The following is a 22,138-nucleotide window of genomic DNA, read 5'->3' on the forward strand; positions in this document are numbered from 1 at the left end:
GTTGCTCAATCTAGGCCTCCCATTATCCAAAGAGAAAGGAGTTTGGGGGCGGGGCTGGAGCGTGTAAAGAGAGAACAGAGTGATGGCTGCAGGACAGTTCCCCAGACCCTGAACAATAGTCTCTTCATTTTGGTGGCCAAAGATATGAAGTGTGATCTTTCCTGAGACACATTTTTCCACACTCCAACTTTATATGGTCCATGCGATGCCTGATAACAGTTGCTCACTACAGGTTACAGGGGAAATAAATGGATGGATGAATGACTGGCTTTTTTAAGGAGCTTCTAGATATTTTCCTCAAAGCGATGGCCTGATGAGCCACAGCAGGTTATGTCTCAGACACCACGGAGGTAACCCCTTCCAAGCATGCCAGTAACAAACCCTGGAAGGACACCCTCCTGGAAACAATTTCCATCTGCAACTCCTCAAAGCACAAGAGAATCTCACGCTGGTTGCGTGGGGGGTGCCCGTTACAGCCCGAGTCCTCTCCTACTTCTACTCAAGCCCATCTGCACGCCGGTTCCGTGTGTAATCTTGCTGGCTGTAGGATTACTGATGACTGACAGCCATTCCCTGAGAACATCGGGTCTGCCTGTAGCCTGGCTGTGCATGGATGCTTTACGGTGACAGGATTAAGTGCTGAAGCTTCTCCAGGGACAGCCCATGTTCAGGATGTGTGTCTGAGATCCTGTCAAACATGGCAGCCGGGGGATGGCTACTAGGCACTGATACCTCCCGTGCATGAAGAGTATCACAGAGACAAAGCACCGAGGTTCGCTTGCAGGCTGGCTTCCCTGGGCTCCCTACTTTTGTCTGTCTGGCCAAGAAGATGTTGGCGGGAGGCAAAACACCACTCCTTTATTTTGAGTGGTGTTTTCCCAGTAATTAAATGTGTTACAACCTCAACCCCCAGCTGGATCCTCGTAGAGGTACAACACACTCTCGTCTTTGTCTAGGGATTAAACTTCCTGAACCAAATGTTTGACAGAATGTATGAGGAACAAGGAAGGGGGAAAGTAGCCAAACGATTGCAGCTTGGGAGCTGTCAAAACACACGGGTTTGGTCACTGACAGAGAAGAATCAGCACACTGAATTAATAAGGGAGATTAGTACATAGTTTCATACTACTCAACAACTCAGATTCGGAAGAACGTTTCATTCTCAAGGAACTCTTGACTTTCAGTCCTAGGGCTTACTGCATAATGGATATTAAGGCTTCAAGGAAGAATACAGGTCTTGACTTTGTTTTCTCTGCTTATAATTTATGAGGAAGAGATTCTTGGGGTGCCTGGGGTGGCTCGGTGGGTTGAGCGACCGACTCTTGATTTCGGCTCGCATCGCCATCGTGCGGTTCATGAGTTCAAGCCCTGAGTCATCGGGCTCTGGGCTGACGGCATGGAGCCTGCTTGGGATTCTCTCTCTCCCTCTCTCTCTCTGCCCCCCCACCTCGTGTGCATGTGCGCGCTCTCTCTAGCCCTCAAAAATAAATATATTTTTTTTTTAAAGAGAGAGATTCTTCCATTCTTCCATCATAATACAGTCACAGGTGGAGCTGGACTGAAGGGAACAGATCTCCCAGATTCTTTGTGCATCCCATTCATATATATATATACCAACCCAGGAAGCTAGAATTAAAAGTAGCTTCCAGCTTTGGAATGAGAGAAGCTCTTAATCCCTGCTATTAGCACCCCCCCCCCTTCCTAATCCTGCCACCTCCCCAAAACTCTGCATGAGCTTGCAGCTGTGGGGCACTCCCCAAATAAGTATTCCTTTTCCATTTGCCCACTGAGCTCAAAATTCTTCCGGAGGAAGATAAGTGATGCCATCTAAAGGAAGATTCTGGTCACCGATATTAGACCTAATAATAGGGAAAGACAGACCTGGGGGACTGGAGTAACTGGTCCAGTGCATTTGGACTCTGATCACTGTAATTCAGGTCTTTGGTGAAGCCTGGCCCCATGTGCTCTATCACCTTGCTAGTCAGGCAGAAGGTGACTTCCTCACTTTTCTTTCTTTCTTTTTTTTTTTTTCCAAAAAAAATTTGTTTTAATTTATTTTTGACAGAGACAGAGTGCGAGCATGAGCTGGGGAGGTGCAGCGAGAGAGAGGGGGAGACACAGAATCCGAAGCAGGCTCCAGGCTCCGAGCTGTCAGCCCAGAACCCGATGCGGGGCTCGAACTCATGAACCGTGAGATCATGACCTGGGTCGAAGTCGGATGCTTAACCGACTGAGCCACCCAGGCGTCACCTTCCTTACTTTTCTTGAGCGATGATATGGATGGTTTCTGAGAAAGGCTGAATATGAAACCAGCACACCCTTCCCTCTCCTGTTCTCTTCTTGTCTCTGTCATCTGACTACCCATCATTGCCCTGCTAGCTCTTGGTTATTAATGATCCTCTCTTTATTTTGGCCAGTTTCCTGAAATCTTTAGCCACCACAGGGGCCGTGTCTCTTCCAGAAATCCTAGTGTTAGTACAGGCCTGTTGCCAATGACTCCCATAGACATAAGGTCATTTAGAATTATACAATGATAGAGATCATTCACTTTTAACATTTTAGTTCTAGAATGGGACACAGAGGCCAGAGAGCTGTAATGGATTATCCAGGTTTAAATGGATAATTGTGGCTGAACAGGGAAGAGAATTTAGGCGTTCTAAAATCCCAAATCACTGATCATTCTGGTCAGTGAGTCCCCTACTAGCCGCTTTCAATGCCTCTACTCCAACTCCAGGGTTAAATTTCTGCTTTCCCCCGTTCACTCGCTTGAGCATCTTACAACTCATTTTTTTTTTTTTTATGCGTCTTGTTCTTTACGGTCCCTGTGCCTTCTCTCCCCGTGTTTCCTCCACACCCACCCCCCACTATCACTCGCTGTTGTTCCCTCACCTTTAGGAGGATACACAGAACTGGCCGAATGGAAAATAAATTCTTCATTCCTTGCCAACCCAGCCTGAGGGAAGTCATTAAGAAGCAGCTCTACCTGGAGATGTTTCTAATGTGCTTGCTGTAATTGTGGCTGAAATTTCAATATCAAAGGTTAAAGTATCATGGTTTCCTTTACACTTTCTTTTGTTTGCAATTACCCTGGGAGGAGAACATATCTGAGCAGGACCGCTGGAGACAATACTTGCCAGCCCAGATTACACTGCGGGCTGGTGGACTATCTTCTCCAAAAAGCAAACTTTTTGAGTCTTTTCTATCCAGCAAATCCAATCATCTTTTGGAAGCCTCATTTTCCTGAAGGCACAAAGCCCCGGGGAGGGGAGGGGGTGCTCAACCCCTGGTGGAATCCCTTCCCATCTACTTCCCAAACTCGTTCCCTATCCCTAACGGGTCGAACTCATTTACCGCGTAAATGATAGCAAATCAGGAACCTCCTGCTGCTTATAATGATAACACTTCCTATAATTTGCATGATAAAATTCAACCGATTTCAGATAGCGTTTCTTAGAACAGATAGGTGACACCAGGGCTCCATGAGGGGAATAAATTACCACCTCGAGTTCTCTGCCATCGCAGTTGCGGCTTCCAATTGGCTGACATTCAGCCCCAAACAAAAGCACAAAGCCCTGTCTAATGGAGCAATGAGAAGAGATATCTAGGAAATATTAACAAGTTTCTCATGGTAATTTATGCAAATACACGCCATAACTCAGCTGAAGAGGTTCGGCTGGTACCTATGGAAGGGAGCTGCACTAGCCAGGGATTTGATGGAATTCATGCCACCTTATTACATCTCAGAGGTTGTGGGTTTCCATACAAATTAGCACTGGAGAGGCCCAGGGTGGCCATTAGTCCTCAGACCCTCTGCAGCAGAATCACCCCAGGGTGCGTATTAAATGCAGTTTCTGCTGCCTCTGTTACAGACCCATTGAATCAGAAGCCCTTAGCGTGGGGCTTGAGAATCTGCATTTTAATTACCCCCCCCCAACCAAGTGGCCTTTATTATTATTTAAAAAAAAAATTTTTTTTTTAACGTTTATTTATTTTTGAGACAGAGAGAGACAGAGCATGAACGGGGGAGGGGCAGAGAGAGAGGGAGACATAGAATCGGAAGCAGGCTCCGGGCTCTGAGCCATCGGCCCAGAGCCCGACGCGGGGCTCGAACTCACGGAGTGTGAGATCGTGACCTGAGCTGAAGTCGGCCGCTTAACCGACTGAGCCACCCAGGCGCCCCTCCAAGTGGCCTTTATACACACTGAATGAGACCGTCTTTCTGAGCCTGCCCCGCCCCCCTTGGTCAGTACTATCTACATCTAGGTTACACTCACAGTGACCCACTCTCTTACTATGTGAATTGGATAAGATACTTCACTCTTCTCAGCCTCACATTCCTCCTCTGTAACAGAAGAGGTGGGCCCGATTACCTCTTAAGTGTCTCAGGCCATAATCCTTTTTTTTCAAATGGAGCCTGGGCCAAACAAAACCTACGTGCCAGGCGGCCAGTTGCCAAAATGTCCCTGATGGACCCCGGATCCACGTCTCTCCGGAGTTCGGCAGCCTCCCAGGAGCAAGGAAGACTGCGCGCAGTGCCCCCGTCTGTCTTTGCCTCCCCAGTTTCTTGCCCGCACAGTCGCTTTTCAGTCTGGAAACCATGCTTGCCCCACTGTTTCTGCCAGAGCACTGTATCTAGACTCCAATCCTTTCTCCTATTGGTGGCTTGGGGTTTTGAAAGCAAATCCATTATACTTCTTGCTTTTGTTTCTCTTTTGAAGGTTGGTTATGTTTTGCTTTTCCATGTCTGTCCTCCAAGGAAATAATGCTTTGTATATTTTATAAACCACAATGTTCCCAGCGCCTAGAGTGGTATCTGTCATGTAGTAGGCTCTCAATAAATCTTCTTTGAATGAAGGAATCCAAGGACAATTACCTGCCGGAAAAGAAAACAGGAAAGGGGGGAAATAGAGGGTGGCGGGGATACATTTTAATAGCTCAATATATTAGCACATAAAGCCAACATTTATTTATAACCAAATACGCTCAAGGTTTTCTACCTGTATTATCACATTTATTCCTCATACACCTACGAGGCAGGTAATAATATATGTATTTGACTCGAGAAACTGGGCTCAGATAGGGTGAAATGTTTATCCAAGGCTTCACAGAAGTTGCTGAGATTGGATTCACGGCCGGGTTTGTCTAACAATAAAACCCAAGTCTTTCCATCTCAGCACTCTGTCTCCCAAGATCAAACCCAGCAAAAATTGTTAACCAACTGTTTCATCTAAGTTAGTTCCCCCTCCTCCTGTCTTGTAATTTCTTTCTTATCTGAAACTGACTTGTCTGCATCATTAACAAATCAAAGGCAAGATTGGAGCTTGTTTAGATTGGGGTTCAGCTGTTCCCGCAGCCCGGCCGCCGTGACCTTGGGAGAGGGTGGGGCAACACAGAGCCTCCTCTGGCATGGTTAGGATGAAGTACCAAGCTCAGGAGACCAGTCCACTACCACTATGCAGGAGCTGGGGACATTTATTTAGGGCCTCTTGCCTCCAGTTTAGGCAGTGCCCTCTCTGTATCCTTCTGGACTTTTCCAGGTGTGGGCAAGGCAGTCCCTTGGTGCTTGAATTTCCTTTGAAATATCCCCTCCTATTGCTCGTCTGAAGACTTGGTCATTCAGCACATTCAAGGGCAGGCACGCAGGTGATAGCCATCCCTGGGCAAAAAGGTACCCAGGAAGGGGGTGCCTGGGTGACTCATTCCATTAAGCATCTGACTCAGGTCATGATCTCCCAGTTTGCAGGATGAAGCCCCAGGTTGGGCTCTGCACTGACAGCATGGAACCTATTTGGGATTCTCTTTCTCCCTCTCTTTCTGTCCCCTCCCTGCTTGTACATGTGCACACACACACACACACACACACACACACTCTCTCTCTCTCTTTCCCTCACTCTCTCAAAAGAAATAAATAAAACTTAAAAAAACAAAGGTACTCAAGAAGGTGTGTGTGTGTGTGTGTGTGTGTGTGTGTGTGTGTGTGTGGATGGGGGTGGTGGTGGAAGGCACAGTGAGCAGCAGGGAAAAGATCATTATAATGGGCAAAGTGCAAGTATAATAAGATGGCCCACTGCTGGCTGACCACTGTCTCCCTGTATTTATGTACAGGACCTTCCTCTGTGGTACAGCTCCCCGAAATTCAAAACCCAGCCAGCGTCCCCTTAAATCCTCCTCCCGTCCTCTTTATTGTAGGGCATAGGCCCATCATAAAATCTCAGCCCACCATGGCGTGCAGCCCAAGTCCTGATTCTTGTTAGGGAAGAAGTTGTCTACCATTGGTAAGAAGCACGCCGAGAACACGTGCACCCTTGGGAGGTGGTGCCTGTAGCTTTTCCTCAGCCCCAAGCCCTCCCTGAGGGTCCCCGCTCAACCTGTAGCCTGTCCCCTACCTGGCCTCCGTGTCATCTGTCTCTCTGATTTGGTTTGGAGCTGGGCTTCCATTCGGCTGCAGGGAAGTCTGATTTCATCACGTTCTTTCTCCGGTCTTTTCTATAACTGTCCTCCCTGCTCCCACGGGCCCACCACATGGGCTGTCTTTGTTCTTCTCACAAAGGGAGTCGTCAGCATTGAAGGCTCTTTTCAAGGAAGCGGGGAGGAGGCTCTTGTTTTTCTAAGTCACAATCAGAGATGCATTATTAACGCTTCTGCCCTCTTTCAGGCATGCCGCATAAACATAACTGCATATGATGTACCGCATGTTCTTGGGCTTAGGATGGGGGGGGATGTGCGTGGGGGGGGTTGGGGAATGGTACAGTTCATCACAGGAGAAAAACGAGACAAAAAAAAAAAAAAAAAACAAAGGGGGAAGAAGCAAAGGAAGAGAAAGTAGAAGCCGAAGAGAGAAGGAGCTTGGGCCATAAGACCCGTTAGTAATGGCGCCCCAAGGCTTCAATATCCTACCCCTGGAGTACTGTTTTCAATGTCAGATCCTTTCAAGGCCTCCTTCCGCTCAAGGGCTCAGTGGGCGTTTGGGCATTGTCCAGTGAGACGTCCAGGGTGACACCCATCAAGTGCTCCTTTGGTGTCCTTTTTGGGCTGATGCAATTGGAGTTGTCAGCGTAGAGACAGGCAGTGGCGGGGACCAGGGACACCAGCCTGAGGAAGTAAAGCCACAGCACATGGTCTCTTCAGGGTGGTTTCGCTGGGTGCCGGGCTCCGTGCCCCAAGGGCGGTGATTCAGCCTTCCCTTTTCATTTGTCACCCCTGCTCTCTGTCTGTCTTCCCTCAAGGTGGTCTAGTTCAGAGGAACGAGTCAGACGGCCGCTCCGTTGCAGGCTAGATGCCTAGCTCACCTGTCACCATGGGGACCCCAGTTTGGTTCGGTCAGTTCCTTCATAGCCACCGCAGCTGCAAGGCACCCTTGGATCAGCTTGAGTCTGCTTGACGAGAGCTGTGCTTGGGGACCAGCAGTTAGCCTGTTTGTGATCCTGGCCCCGTGACCACGCTCGCAACACTGCTAATGGGGAGGCCGATGAAATAATGCCAGCCACCGCTTGTCTTCCTTCCGGCACTTGGCACTGCTGATAAAACGTGTTCTGCAGATTATCAACACCAACAATTAATGGGGGAGTAATCAACTGTGAAAGGAAGCCAGCTAGGGCGGCAGGGACAATCCAACCTTATATTCTTGGGGCCAGGGCCTCCCAAGGGAGTAGACTACATCCCGGACAAGCAGCCAGTGAACGGACGAGGAGCAACATCTTGGCTTCCACGGGGCAAAAGTCTAGGAAAATGCTAGCCTCGTGCGGGAGTCCACGTGGGCCCAAACTGCCACGCCTGCCAAATTCTCCCTGTCGAGTTAAGCTCCTGATTCCGAAGAAAAAGTCATTTCCGTAATGTGCAAAGCCATCGGTTTGCGGGCTGGCCGTCTGAGCTGGGAATGACATTCGTTGTATGATTTGTGGCCGCCTCTCTCGTTCCTCCACAAGATAATCTGCCTGGACTCGGTGATGAGAGCTAGTAATTTACGGCTGGGGGTCCAGCATTTAGGTAAGTAATTCCTGCTAAAACGCAAACAACTTATCAGAGGATAATTCCCTGAGCATTATATGTCGATAATATAATCAGAGTATTAGTAAGAGCGACTAACATTTATCGAGACACTGTCATCGTCGTCATTATCATCATCATCATCATCTCCATCATCACCCCCACCACCGTCATCCTCATTACCAAGTAGGTAACACGTATCTCAATACATACTCGTTCCTGACACTGTTTTCAGCGCTCCCTGTGTGATGCGCCTTTAATCTTAATGACCACATGAGGAGGTAGGTGCTGGCATCGCCTATTTTTGGAAGACCAGGAAACTGGAGTGGCGCATTCAAGTAAGTTGGCTGAGGCTACTGGTTAGCAAATATTGGTACCAGAATTCCAAACTAGCAGGCTCTTCTAAACTATCTAGGGTCTGTGCCTTGACTCACTACTGCACTGCTGGGATAGAGGAAACACACAGATCTTTTTGGTAAAAATGTTTATTTACTTTGAGAGAGAGAGAGACAGAGACAGAGAGGGAGTGGGAGAGGGGAAGAGAGAGAGAGGGAGGGAGAATCCCAAGCAAGCTCTGTGCTCCCAGCACAGACCCTGACACGGGGCTTGATCTCCTATGAACCGTGAGATTGTGACCTGAGCCGAAAGCAAGAGCTGGACACGTAACTGACTGAGCCACCCAGGTGCCCCAAACGGATGGATCTTAATGTCAGATGTGGGGCTGTGCGACTTGGGGGTCTCTCTATGGCTGATTCCGTATTTATGACATGGGAATATAAGTACAGACGTAAGAGGACCAGAGCTAGGTGAGGCAAAGGAGGCGTGTAGATGCAAAATTTAAGGAGGCGCTCGCCCTCAAAGTGGTACGTGAGTCAACCCCTTACTCGCGGCCCTCAGGAGCCAGGGCCTTCTTGCACTATGTTGTCCCTTATAGCAAAGATTAAACTAAATAAGAACCTGTACTCAAGTTACGGGCATATTCTAGGTCATTAAGTACAAATTTCCTTCCTTTGCTCCAGACTATCTAATGAGATCTTTCCCAGGGACCCACTGCCCTTGGCTAGGGCCTGAGCGGCAAGAGAGGAAATGGGGAAGGCCCTGGTGGCGAACTTCACGTCCATTTTGACCCTGCTTGGTGGCCCTGGAACTTGCCAGTGACCATTCCTTCTGCAGTGGCGAAGGTCTCACTTCTTTAAGCCGTGGGGGTGGTGTTCGTGCTGCCTCAGCCCGTCTGCGGTAGTGTGTGCTTTCCACAGGCATGCACAGGCACCCTGTCAGCAAAGCGGTCCCTACCACGGGGTCATTTTATATAAGCAAATTACCCTTTGCAATAGCAGGATACTGTGGCCGAAAAGGACTTTCTAGGTCGCGTCCTCAAGCGCTCTTATCTTAAAGATGTTGCACCAAGGCCTGGGGAAGAGGAACGATTTGCCATAGGTCCCTGGGCTAGTACGACTCGTAAATAGAGCTGGGTCTTCTGCGCCCACCGCTTCTCGGAGCTGCCGTTCTGGTTTTACGTGGCTTTCCATGCTGTGCATGGGATGTGCCACCAACAAGGCCAGCGGTAGACGTGGCAAGGCAGGGATCTTGCCTTAGTCTAAACAACCTAGTCTTTCCCTTCGAGAGAAAACTGCTGTTAGAAAGATTGAGGGGGACCCCCTTCCCTGTCCAGAAATTCAAAACCAACGTATCAATAACCTTCATGAAAGAAGAAACCATTCCACACCCTCTTTGCTGGGGAAGCGATGAAACAGGTGAATTCTGTCAGGTGGGAGGAGGTGAGGGAGGATTTGGGGACAGCAGGTAACAAAACAGTTCCTCTCGCCGTCGCAGCTAATTGCAATATTTTCGATTCCGGGACCTAGCACAAGTGCCCCCGCACAATATACGTTCAGCTTCTGAGCCGTTGTGCCCTCTCCTGCCATCTTGGATTCCCAGCACTACAGCCCTAGAGGGAGACGTGGGCTAAACTCAGCCATATGGATGTTGTCACCACAGCATGACAATTATGCTTTGAGGGACTATTGCTTTATGCATCTTTCTCCGCCTTCCCCATCTTCCTAATGATGACAAAGTCACAGGCTAGCTCCGTTCTCTTTTCCCTCTGGTCACAAAGTGACTCCTTCTAAGAGTCTGGTTGCTTGTTAATTACTGATGGAGTCTAATCTGCCAGAGCCCCTCGCTCTGTGGATGTTCAGATTCTCGGAGATTTGGAGCTGAGTATTTAGATGGGTATTTAGAATAACATCCCCTGGGGGCCTCGCCCCTTGGGAAAGTATCAAAGCGTCGAATTACCAAATGGTTCTGAAAGAAACGCTGGCGAAATACAATCGTCCCTCTCAGATAGCTTCTCCCTGGTCACGATGACTCAGAGAATCCAGGCAGAGATAATTGGGAGGAAATGTGGAACATCCACGTACTTATGATCTCTCTATGTAGTCTTCAATTGCTTTATTTTTTTAAATTTTAGTTTATTCATTTGAGAGAAAGAGAACATGAGCAGGGGAGGGGCAGAGAGAGAGGGAGAGAGACGGAATCCCAAGCAGGCTCCGCACTGTCAGCGCAGAGCCCAGCGCGGGGCTCAGACTCGTGAACTGCGAGATCATGACCTGAGCCGAAACCAAGAGTCAGACACCCAACCGACTGAACCACCCAGGCGCCCCAGCCTTCGGTTATTTTAGAAACTGGGAAATTGCCTACGTATCACTGATTCCAGCGTGGTCAGTGCCTCACCCTGTGTGTGTGCACGTATGTGCGTGTGTGTGCACGTGTGTGCATGCATGCGTGTGTGTGTGTGTGTGGGGGGGTGTGGAATAATTATCTAGCCCTGTTTGGCCTTGATAACATAGGAAAATAATTCTGTCCATATTATTTTATTGAAACCATGCAATAATCAAATGTGATTTGTTATTTCGATTACCTACATTTTTCATTAAAAAAAAAAATGACTTGCCTGAAGTCATGTAGCTACTACGAAGCAGAGATGAGACTTGAAGCCAAGTGTACTGATTTCACATCTAGTGGTTGGGCAGTGACACGAGATCTAATTTCAGGCACCTCCCCAACATGTGTCAGTGCCCTGCTACTCCAAGTGTGGTCCGCAGACCGGCACCAGGAACATCTCCTGGGCGCTTGCTCCCAGGGCGGACCATCAGTCCTCATCCCAGACCTATGAAGTCCGAATCTGCATTTTAACAAGACCCCTCTCGGCAATTCCTGTGCACCTTGCATTCAGGGAAGCAATGCTTTTGCGCAGTGCTGTCCAATAGATATTACAATGTAATGCTGAGTTTTCTTACAGACATTCAAAAGGTAAAAACAAACAAAACAACAAGTAAAATTACACGTGGAGGGCTGTGAAAACACAGATGGCTGAGTGGCCACATCTGGAGTTGCTGGTTCAGTAGATCTGCGTTTATATTTCTAACAAATTCCCAGGTCACGCTGCTGCGGTTGGTCCCGGGACCACACTAAGAGAATTGTCGCCTCACCTGAGAAATCATCAGGTTCTGGACTAAAAGGAGAAACATAAGGAGGACTCAGGAATGTGGGAGGGGAAAAAAAAATCAGAACCAGAAGAAAGAACATAGATTTTCTATGTAGGATGGTCTCTGGGGCCCGGATACAGTTGTTGTCCACAGCAAGGCAAATCGGTATGCAGGTTTGACCTCGCGTGTATAATAATAAGTAAAATAACCATTTACTAAGAGTGTGTGTCTGCGTCTACACCCACTGACCGCAGTTTTCACTGTTAATACTACAGATTTGCTCCAGAGGGGGCGACCAGACATCCGTGAGCCCGTCCTGTGTTCCACTTCCCTCCTGTCTCACTGAGAAGCCCCCTGACAGCTCTCCCTGCTTCTGGGCTTGCCCGCCCCCAAGTTATTCTGCACACTGCAGCCAGAAAGATATTTGATGCACTTCACAGCACTCTTCGCCCATTCTGCAGTCACATATGACACTGCCCTCCCTGCAGCTGGCCTCTCCCTCCTGTTTGAGCAAGAAACCAATAAGCTCTTTTCTGACTCTGAGCCCTCCCTGGGATGGTCCCTTTGCTCGGAATTCTCTTCCTCCTCTGATTTGTTGAGATGGCCATTTCTTCAGGTCTCAACTTAAATGCACTTCCTCTGAGAAGCTGATTGAACCACCCTCTGGAAAGTAGCATTTCCATCCACCAGGCTTCTTATAGCAAGGGATCATTTTCTTTACACTTATACCATAATTATTTGTGCATTTACGGCTTCATATCGGTCCCCCGGATGGTCTATCAGCAACAAGAGGAAAGAAACCTCGTATCTGTTCATTTCTGTATTCATTATAACTTAGCCTGGTGCCCAGAACAGGGTGGACCCTCATGTGTCCGTTGGTTGGATGGAGAATTCTGTCATGTTAATACATTACAGGGACACTGACAATAGAGGAGATGATCTTGAATATATTTTTTTCTTTTGAGAGAGATACAGAGTGCAATCAGGGAAGGGGCAGAGAGAGGGAGACACAGAATCTGAAGCAGGCTCCAGGCTGTGAGCTGTCAGCACAGAGCCTGATGCGGAGCTTGAACTCACGGACGGTGAGAGCATGACCTGAGCCAAAGTCAGACGCTTAGCCGACTGAGCCACCCAGGCGCCCCACCTTGAACATGTTTTTAATCGCTCAAAGCCGTTGGGGAGCTACTGTTTCTCCCAACCAGATTAACGTTAACATAACCATATTGACAATTTCAGAAATTGTCCAAGAAAACAGACAAATGGGCCAGGCCAGACTGAAAGTCTGAAAGTCAAAGTCAAGAAGAAAACGTATCAGTTATTCACAGCAAAATATTTGTCAGGAGTGGCAGTCTGGTGGCAGAGAAGACAATTATCATTTTCTTTACTGGGCCAACAGGTAGACCCTGAGAGCCATTTTAAATTAAATGGAATTCAGCATGGTTGCTTACTGCAGAATTTCATTTTTAGGTTTTCGTTACCATCTCTGAGATGTATCCTGTTTCCTTTTATATTCAGACCGTAGCTATCGATTCCCCGTATCTTTGTTCCTTCCCTGTCTGGGTGCAGACAATATACAATCTCAGGAAGGAGTGATTGCCTCCCACCCAGAGGGGTGTTGCCCGAGAAATCCCATGGGCATCTCCGCGTGGTCTCCCCTTTCGGTGTTGCTCCTTCAGGCTGGGCTGCGGAGCATCGGTTGGGGGCTTCATTGCCTGTACCAGAGGTTCTAATAAATCAGGCAGAATCCCGCAGAGGGGCCCCACTGATTCAGGCATTTAGACGAGAGCAGACCAGAACCAGAGCTAAACCATTCTTCATCCTGCCTGGCATTTCCTTTCTCTTGGAGGTGCCTTTGTTGTGCCGGACTGAAACCAAGTCCCGGAGCTATTGTGCGCTGACTCCTGTGTGTGTGTGTGTGTGTGTGTGTGTGTGTGTGTGTGTGTGTGTGTTGGGGAGGGGGACGCACATGCTCATATGCCTTTTCTCCCTCCTTTCTTCTTTTTATTATCATTAATAATGAAATATTGAGACCAGGCTGCTAATGAGCCTAAACTCCCTCCTGTTAGTTTATTTTTCGCCTTCAGACTGTCACTTCAGAGTAAATTACTTCTCTCTGCATCTTGTTCCAGTAATATTACACCAGCGCGACCCTCCCCCTCCCACCCCGGGTCTAATTTCAGGGTTATTCCCTTTCTCTCACCGCAGTTTGCTAGAGCAAGGGAGGTTGCCCCATCTATCATGCTTAAACCTGTGCAACGTGCCCCGCCACCCCCCTGCCCTGCGATGGAGACATCATTCTCGTGGCTCTGGGTCGAGTCGGGTTTTAAATACTTACACAGTGCACGCAGATATCACCTATAAAGAAGTAAGTAAATAAATAATATATACCCATCCCTGTGTGCTGTTCCTTGAGGTCTACGGAGGAAGATTTAGAGACTGCGAGGCAGAGTGAGACCCGTTTGGGAAGGAGGGGGCCAAAGAAGCGGGCGCGCTGCAGTCCCGCTGTCCGCCGCCACCGCCGTCTGCTCGGCTCTGGCTCCTGTTCATTTCATGGCACGCTAAGCATTTCCTTGTCAACTGGGAGATGTCAGGATGTGAAAACAACCAACATTAAGTAGATATTCTGTGCCAGCACAACAGCAAGTGTCTCCAATATGCTTTTGTCTCCTGTTCAAAGATGCTAAACTGGTCTTCAAACAGCCACCGCGTCTCCGTTTCTTCTTTCTTCGCCAGTGCTCTGCTACTGGGGACTTCACAAAGGACTGGAAACCCGGGAGCTTTGTCTCCGTTGCATTTCCTCCCTGGTTCCTTCCTTTCTTCCTCGTCTTCCTGCTGGTCAGAAACACGGGCCCCCAAGCCTTATCGCAGCCCTGCCATTGACTCACGCGATCTCGGGGAACTAACCTCTCCGTGTCTGTGTCCTCACCTATGGAGCGGTGACAAATAACAGTATTTGCTTCATAATTATGTTTTGAGGACTGCATGAATTAACACATGCAACGTGCCTAGGACAACGCCTACTCACCCTTTACAAGCGCTCAACCCGTCGTTTTCTTCCTCGTCCTTTTCTTCTGCCTTTTTTCCTGTTTTGTTTATCACCCACTTGCCTTTTTTTTTTTTTTTTTTTTTTTTTTTTTTTTTACCACTGGCAGTTCTGACCCCAGAGAATTAGCTTTACTTCACTCATTACTCACCCATCTGTTGTGTACAGAACTGAACATCGTCCCGCGGTTGTGGCTGGTAGTCACAGACAGTGCTAGGTAGAACCCTCAGGGCCAGAGGCAAAAAGAAAACTCAGTGATGCTGTTGCCATCTCTATTTGTATTTTTTGATATCTGTTCTTCCTGGATTTTTTTTTTTGTTTTGGCTTTAAGTTTGACCTTTGAAAATGGCGCATGAAAATATCCTTTATCCTGGTGGTTGAGCTTTTTGGCAACGCTTGAATTTCTGCCCAGGGCAAGTGCATCATGGCCTTCACCTGCCTTGCCACAGGTGAAGCCACAGAAATCCACCGTCTTTTACTTGCCCGAGCTTTTCTCATGTGGACCCTCATAGCAGTACATACCTTCTCGACAAACGGCCACCCACCTGGTATTGGGCTTTGCAGGGGAGGGGAAGGGAGAGTCATTTTTAACCCAGAAAGGAAAATCTCTTTGGCCTCAGCAGGCAACAAAGGCAGGCAGGGGAACACGTTTGAGATCCATGTGACCTCAAGGTTAGGCCTTCAAATCTCCCCAGCTGATCCATGAAATCTGGTCTTGCCTCCCTTGATGGGACGCGAAGAGGGGCCAGACTGGAGGCGGGGTTATTTATGAACCTGACACTCTGGGTGCAAGATGGCTCAGCTGGCAGGGTCAGACAGCAGAATTCAGATGGCGTAGCTTTTCCTCTCTCATTTTCATCCAAGTGACTAAGACTCAGCCCATGGGGTTAAGCGTTTTTATGGGGGTCTTCTGCTGTGCCCCATGCTAAAGTAGGACCTGCACAGAATTTATCCTTTACAGTTCTTTTGATTTAAGAATGAAAGGGCAGCTGCTGGGCAAATGAGAGGTGGACCGGGCAAGCTTCTAAACTCCCCGGCTAATAGGACCACCTACCGCAGCGCTGAACCCACCTTCCTTGAGACTTCAGGATACTGTTTGAAAATTATGCAAAACTTTTCTAAGCTTTGAGGTTACAGGGGAGTCTCAGCCCCTTTAAATATGCCCTAGAAGAAGCTACTCTTTACTAAATGTTGAGACTCTTCTATGTCTTCCAATTCCAGACGAATCTTCTACCGAACCTTGCCCTAACCAGGTCATGTACGAGCTCGGGATCATACAAGTTGCTAGACAAATCTGATGTCCTTTAATCTAATACAAGTCTTTTTTTTTTTTTTTCTTTAAGTAGATTCTAGCTTAAAGCAGAGCATCAGTAATGCCTTTGTTCCAATTTGGGTTTTTTTGTTTTGTTTTGTTTTGTTTTGTTATTTGCAAATATGCCTGAACAGTATATATCAACAGTTCAGATTTTGGAACGTTGAGCCATTTACCTTTGTGAACATGTTTCAAACTCCACCCTGGTCCCGAAACCTCCAGAACAGAGGTGCTCAAACTTCAGCGTGCATCAGAACCACAAGGAGGGCGTCATGAAAACGCTGGCTCCACCTACAGAGAATCTGATTCGGTAGATCTGGGGTGGGACCCAAGGGTTTGCATTTCTCATGTGTTTCCGGGTAATGTTAATGCTGCTGGTTTGGAAACCATGCCTTGAAGACCACTGGTGTAGACTTCAGATGTTCATTAGGTCACAGTTTCAAGTTGCTGCTTTTAGTGGTCAGTTGAATTATCCTATGAATTCAGCGTAAAGAGAGCGAATGTCTCTCCCTTTTTATCAATCAGGGTCGTCTATCTTCTTACTCATACAATGCCTTTTTGGTGCTCTATTTTGGGTTGCTTCTGCCCTTCTGTAGCTTCCTGGAAGCTTTCCCATTCAGCTAGCGTGCAGGGAAAGAGAGTAGGGGGGAGTGTATTGCTTCTGAAGCACTCTGGCCCAGGAGTGGCTTGTATCACTGGAAGGATGGAGGGGAACGTGCCCCAGAGGAAGAGGAAAGGTATTGCAGTCAATTTATAGCCTTCTCTGCTCCACCCCCCCAAGAACCTCTGGGTGTTCCATTTTTGTTCGAGGTAAATCAGTCAACGGTCTCAGTTTTCCACTTTATAAACACTGTATCAAGCGTGGGTAGTTATGCCCTAGGTTGCTTCCCTAGTTATTTGGCGACTTGACATAAAGTGCCACTTGTTCCTAGACAGAGTGTTCCCTCTCTGTAGTGGGGTTTGAGGAAGGATGCCACTAGATAGGTGAAGATGCTGATTCCTCTTCAGAGACTCGCGATTCCCTTCTAGAAGAGCTTCTAGACAATAAAAAGCATTTTGACACTCTCCCTTCTATTTTAGATGCCCCTGATTTCTCATACTATTTTGTTAGCGGAAGAGAACGGGGGTGGATAGGAAGTGGAAGGAAGAAAAGAGTAAAACTTTCCATGTTTCTTTCTGCCCACCTGACTCCTGTATTTCAGTTGCATATGGTCTGCGTGAGAACATGAGAAAGAACATCTGACCAGACATCAATTTTTGTTGCCATCAGGATTCTGACAAATTGAATGATGCATACCTCTGTATGTAGGCAGAGACCCTTAAAATAGCCTGGAAATCATGACTTGCACGCAGGCGTATCGTTACATATGACGAAGCAATGTCATTGTATGTTGAGCAAGGTGAAAAAGAAGTCTCTCACGTTGAAACCAGTTTCTCTCCCACCCTCCTGGAGTTTACAGGGAGAGAATGAATCGCTGTGAAGTCTATTCTGGCTGCCGGCACCTCTGCCCACATCCTCATTTATACACTCCTCCTCGTTCCTTCTAGGGGTATCTATTTTCTATAGAAAAAGTCTATTGGAAAAACTCATTGGAAATAGCTCCGCAATAGAGCTTTCATATCCCATCTCGACTCTCAGGACAGTGAGCTGGTGTACTAAAATCACTTCGGAATAACAACAAATTATTAAATACATATATATAACATCTATCTATCTATCCTTATATTTTTCACAATAACGTTGTATACATTTTCTTCTTTCGCCCTATTTAGAACCTTATAAAAATACATAGGGTGGGTCCAACACGTCCCCAATTTGCAGCTGGGAAAAGTGATATGCAAAGGGGTCAGATCACTTGCCTAAGGTCACCAAATGAACTAGGAGATGGAACCAGGTCTAACACTGAGACACCTATACTTAAAGGAATATTGGACTCAGATACATGTGAATATAGCCCCTGCCCCTCATGTTAGTGACCCCTTCTCCACTTCCTTCCCACTACCTACCCCTGAAGAATGGCATGTCACATCTGTGAAGCAATTTTGTGCATAACTTATAATAAGATTTTAGGCCAAATAAGTCCTTTTGATGATGTAAATTCTCAATATGTTCAGCCATTAGCTCCAGGAAATTCTAACATAATACAAACACATTTTATTTACTTACTTACTTACTTACTTATTTATTTAGTATTTGTGATAGAGAGAGTATGAGCAGGCAGAGGAGAGAGGGGCAGAGGGAGACACGGAGAGAATCTTAAGCATGCTTCACACTCAGCACAGAGCCCGACATGGGACTCAATCCCCCGACCTTGGGATCGTGACCCTTGCTGGAATTAAGAGTGGGATGCTCAACAGACTGAGGCACCCAGGCGCCCCAATACAAGCACATTTAGACATCAAATTACTTAACTGCATTGAGAGTGATAAGGTCAGGCTATTACAGGCATAGCTTAAGCAAGCAAATGCTCCAACACTTGCTCTCAGCCTGTCTGTATTTTGAAGAAAGAAAATATGACCCCAAACGTTCATGCATGTTTCTGCCTTCTCCCCCTCCCACTTTGTTTCCAGGTAATAAGTATCCAGGTAAGCCCAACTCCGATTTATCGCAGGAGTTTGTAATGGCTTCGATGACCTGGTGCCTCAGTAACATTTTATTTTTCCAAAAAATTACCTGATAACCATGATTGACGGGACCCATTCCGCCATTTTCAAAGCCAACTTCCAGCTCTCCGTCCTACATTATGCAATACCCAGAGACATTTCTAAGTGTGATGTCAGCGTGCAAACTGAGTCTACATTCTCTGAAAAAGTATTTATTAATAGATCTTCATAACCTATCAGACGAGGCATACGTAAAATGACATAAAGAAAAGCAAAAGCAAAAACAGAGCGTTCCTTTATTCCCTTCACTTTCCCCAGGGCTCTTTTCTATCTGTTTTTGCCAAGCTCTTTCTCAAATTGTTTTTGTATTGTAACCAAATGGTAGCTGATCGGAGGCATCGGGGGACATGTCGTGGCATTTTCTGCGCATTCCCCTCTCTCCAGCTTGGCTTTAAATGCCCTCGTGGCACTGACTAACAATTTGGGCTTCATCCAGAGCACTGAGCCTTGCCGGCATTATGATTACATTTTTTTTTTTTTTTTTTTTGCATAGTCGATGTTGCTACATTAAACTCCAGATGCTTTCTCACAAGTCACTAAATTAACATCACATACATTTTTGGCCCATTAACGTTACACTAAGATCACAGTAGGATTATCACCCAGCAAGGTGATTTTGTGCGTGTCTTCTGCTCTCAGCATCCTTTCGACATTCACTTCTTTAAAATTAGGTCAGGGAAAATGAGGCTAGAGACCTACCGAAGACCCATGCCTGAAACATCACAGGAAACTCTGTCCCTGTCAAGAGAAAAACATCTTCACCTTCTGTCTGTCAGCAGATTGACATGTTTTATGAAGTGCAAGTGACAGCCTTTAATGTAAGTACCGGCAAAATTACTGTTGGATGGCTTTTTTAGGAAACGAATATACTTTATGACATGAAATATATTAAAACGTCAGTGTTTTAACCAATGTTGATAAAAATATATTACAGTCATTTATTGAGTTTGTAAAGCATGTTATGGGCTAACAAGATAAAAGATGTTTTGCAAATAACGTTGCTATTCTTTAGAATGTGCATCTGCTCTTTGAGTTTACTCAGTATAGGTAGGTGGCATGCTGGACCCCTTTTCAACAAAATAGCACTTCATTTGGGAAGAGAAATAAATTGCTCTCAACAATAGTCGGCACTCATTTAAGCAAGCTCATTTGTACTGCCGCACGAGTACTTTTGTGCAAAGTCTTGTACGCCCTGCACTATTTTGGTATCTGTCTGAAAAACTGGGTCACAAATCCAGCATTGCAACTGACTGTCACCCTGCAATTGTCTATGTACTTAACCGTAGACCCTCATTAGACTCTTAGCTCCATGGAACAGACTCGATGCACTGTTTTTCTTTGTGTGCCCTCTGCCTGGCTCAGGACAGGACACACAGGCAATGGATAAATGTTTGTTGAAGAAGTAAAGGAAGCAGTGAATGAAAGGAGCATAACCCAGGTCCGTTGACCTATCCTGTAATCACAAACTTGCGCAAGTTGGGTACACATACTGTCTATTTTAAACGATCGAAAAACATTTTTTTTTAATGTTTATTTATTTTTGAGAGAGACAGAGACAGAATGTGAGTGGGTTAGGGGCAGAGGGAGAGGGAGACACAAAATCCGAAGCAGGCTCCAGGCTCTGAGCTGTCAGCGCAGAGCCTGACGCAGGGCTCGAACCCACGGACCGGGAGATCATGACCTGAGCCGAAGCCGGATGCTCAACTGACAGAGCCACCCAGGCGTCCCTATTTTAAATGATTTTGTAAAATGTTTTTCATTTTTTTGGAGAGAGAGAAAGAGAAAGAGCATGAGTGGGGGAGGGGCAGAGAAAGAATCCCAAGCACAGAGCCCAATGTAGGACTTGATCCCACAAGCCGTGAGATCGTGACCTGAACTGAAATCAAGAGTCGGATGCTTAACCGACTGAGCCACCCGAGCGCCCCTACATAGTGTCTATTGTAAAGAATGGCTTGGGGCGCCTGGGTGGCTCAGTCGGTTGAGCGTCCGACTTTGGCTCAGGTCACGATCTTGCGGTCCATGAGTTCGAGCCCCGCATCGGGCTCTGGGCTGATGGCTCGGAGCCTGGAGCCTGCTTCCGATTCTGTGTCTCCCTCTCTCTGCCCCTCCCCCGTTCATGCTCTGTCTCTCTCTGTCTCAAAAATAAATAAAACGTTAAAAAAAAAAATTAAAAAAAAAAAAAGAATGGCTTTTCCAGTTCTGTAGGCCTTAAAAAAGCAGACAGTTTTAAGTAGCAATTATTACCTGGAGAGGTACAGTTTCAGATATTTAGGCTTATTAGCAAAGGACGCCCTTGTTGAGAGGAGAGCCCTGAATTCAGGCTGTGATCCCAGATTTTCTCTTTTAGGGGAGACGAAATTACTAAGTGAAAGGAACTTCATGTTGTACAACTCAGGGGAGGAGATCCGTCCGGCTAATTGGGCTTCAGATGTCAATAGCTTTTCTCCTAAAAATCTGCGATATTCTTTTCTGCACGACTGTCACAGAGAGGGGAAGATCCCGGGTGAAAGAGGTATCGTGTTTTGTCTTTTAAAGCAATTTCATTTCACTCACCACCAGGCTACTGTCTTTCTCCTTGCGTTCTCAGCTTCTTTACACTTCTGGAAACCACAGGTCCCTCCCCAAGCCCCATGCCACTTCAATTGTGAGGCAAGTGAGACACGATTTAGGCCGGCAAGATATTTTACTTTGCTGAACACACTCAGTTCAAGGAGGAAGTGAAAATGGTGTTGAAGGAGCCAAAGCAGCAAACTGCCGTGGGGGGGGAGAAGTGGGGTGCTAAGACTCAGCCCAGGGTTAATGCGGGTGCCGTCATCTACACGGTTCAAAATGCGGTTCGTTTGGAAGCACATTCACATTTTCAAAAATTATAAAGAAAGAGAATCATTGTTACAAAATAATCCCCCTCCTGAGATATGGCCGTTTACACTTTAGATTTCTTTCCATTATATATATCATATATACCCACATACAGGTCATGTATGCACTCAGAGGTACCTAACTATGTAAATATTTTGTACACTGTGTACCTTACCGTTTTCACTGGAGGAATGACGAAGACTGGGATGAGGTTGAAACAAATTTATCCAGTGGTAGGAAGGTCAACCGTTGCCATCTTAGAGTGAAATCGCAATAACATGCCGCAGAACGAAGGAGCTTAGAGATCGTTCGCTCGAACCTCGCTCCTCTTTCCCGCTCCAAGCCTAGGACAAGCATCCATGGGCCAACATCACCTGTCCGTCTGCTCTCTGGCATGTTCCTCCTGTACACACAGCCGGACAGGAGGAAACCAGTCTGCTCCTCTAGGCACAGCCAGAAAGCAGTGCAGGGCAGGAGGAAAGCACAGGTTCCAGAGTCCCATTCAAATCCCAATGCCCACTTACTGAATTGGCAACATGGAACAACATCCTCAACCTCTCCTTCTTTGCTACAGCACAGATAACAAGAGTGCCCATCTCTTATGATTCTTGCGGGAATTAAATGAGCAACTACACAAACAAACAAACAAACAAACAAACAAAAAAACCAAGACACCCAGAACAGAGCCCGGCAGTTAATACGGCCGCGGTAAATGTTATCTCTTCTCATTATTCCTTCACGTACTGTCCATTTCTGGGAGAAGACACGTTTACAAGTCCACAGTTA

This window comes from Panthera leo, chromosome F3 (genome assembly GCF_018350215.1).
Source record: "Panthera leo isolate Ple1 chromosome F3, P.leo_Ple1_pat1.1, whole genome shotgun sequence".
NCBI lineage: Eukaryota > Metazoa > Chordata > Mammalia > Carnivora > Felidae > Panthera > Panthera leo.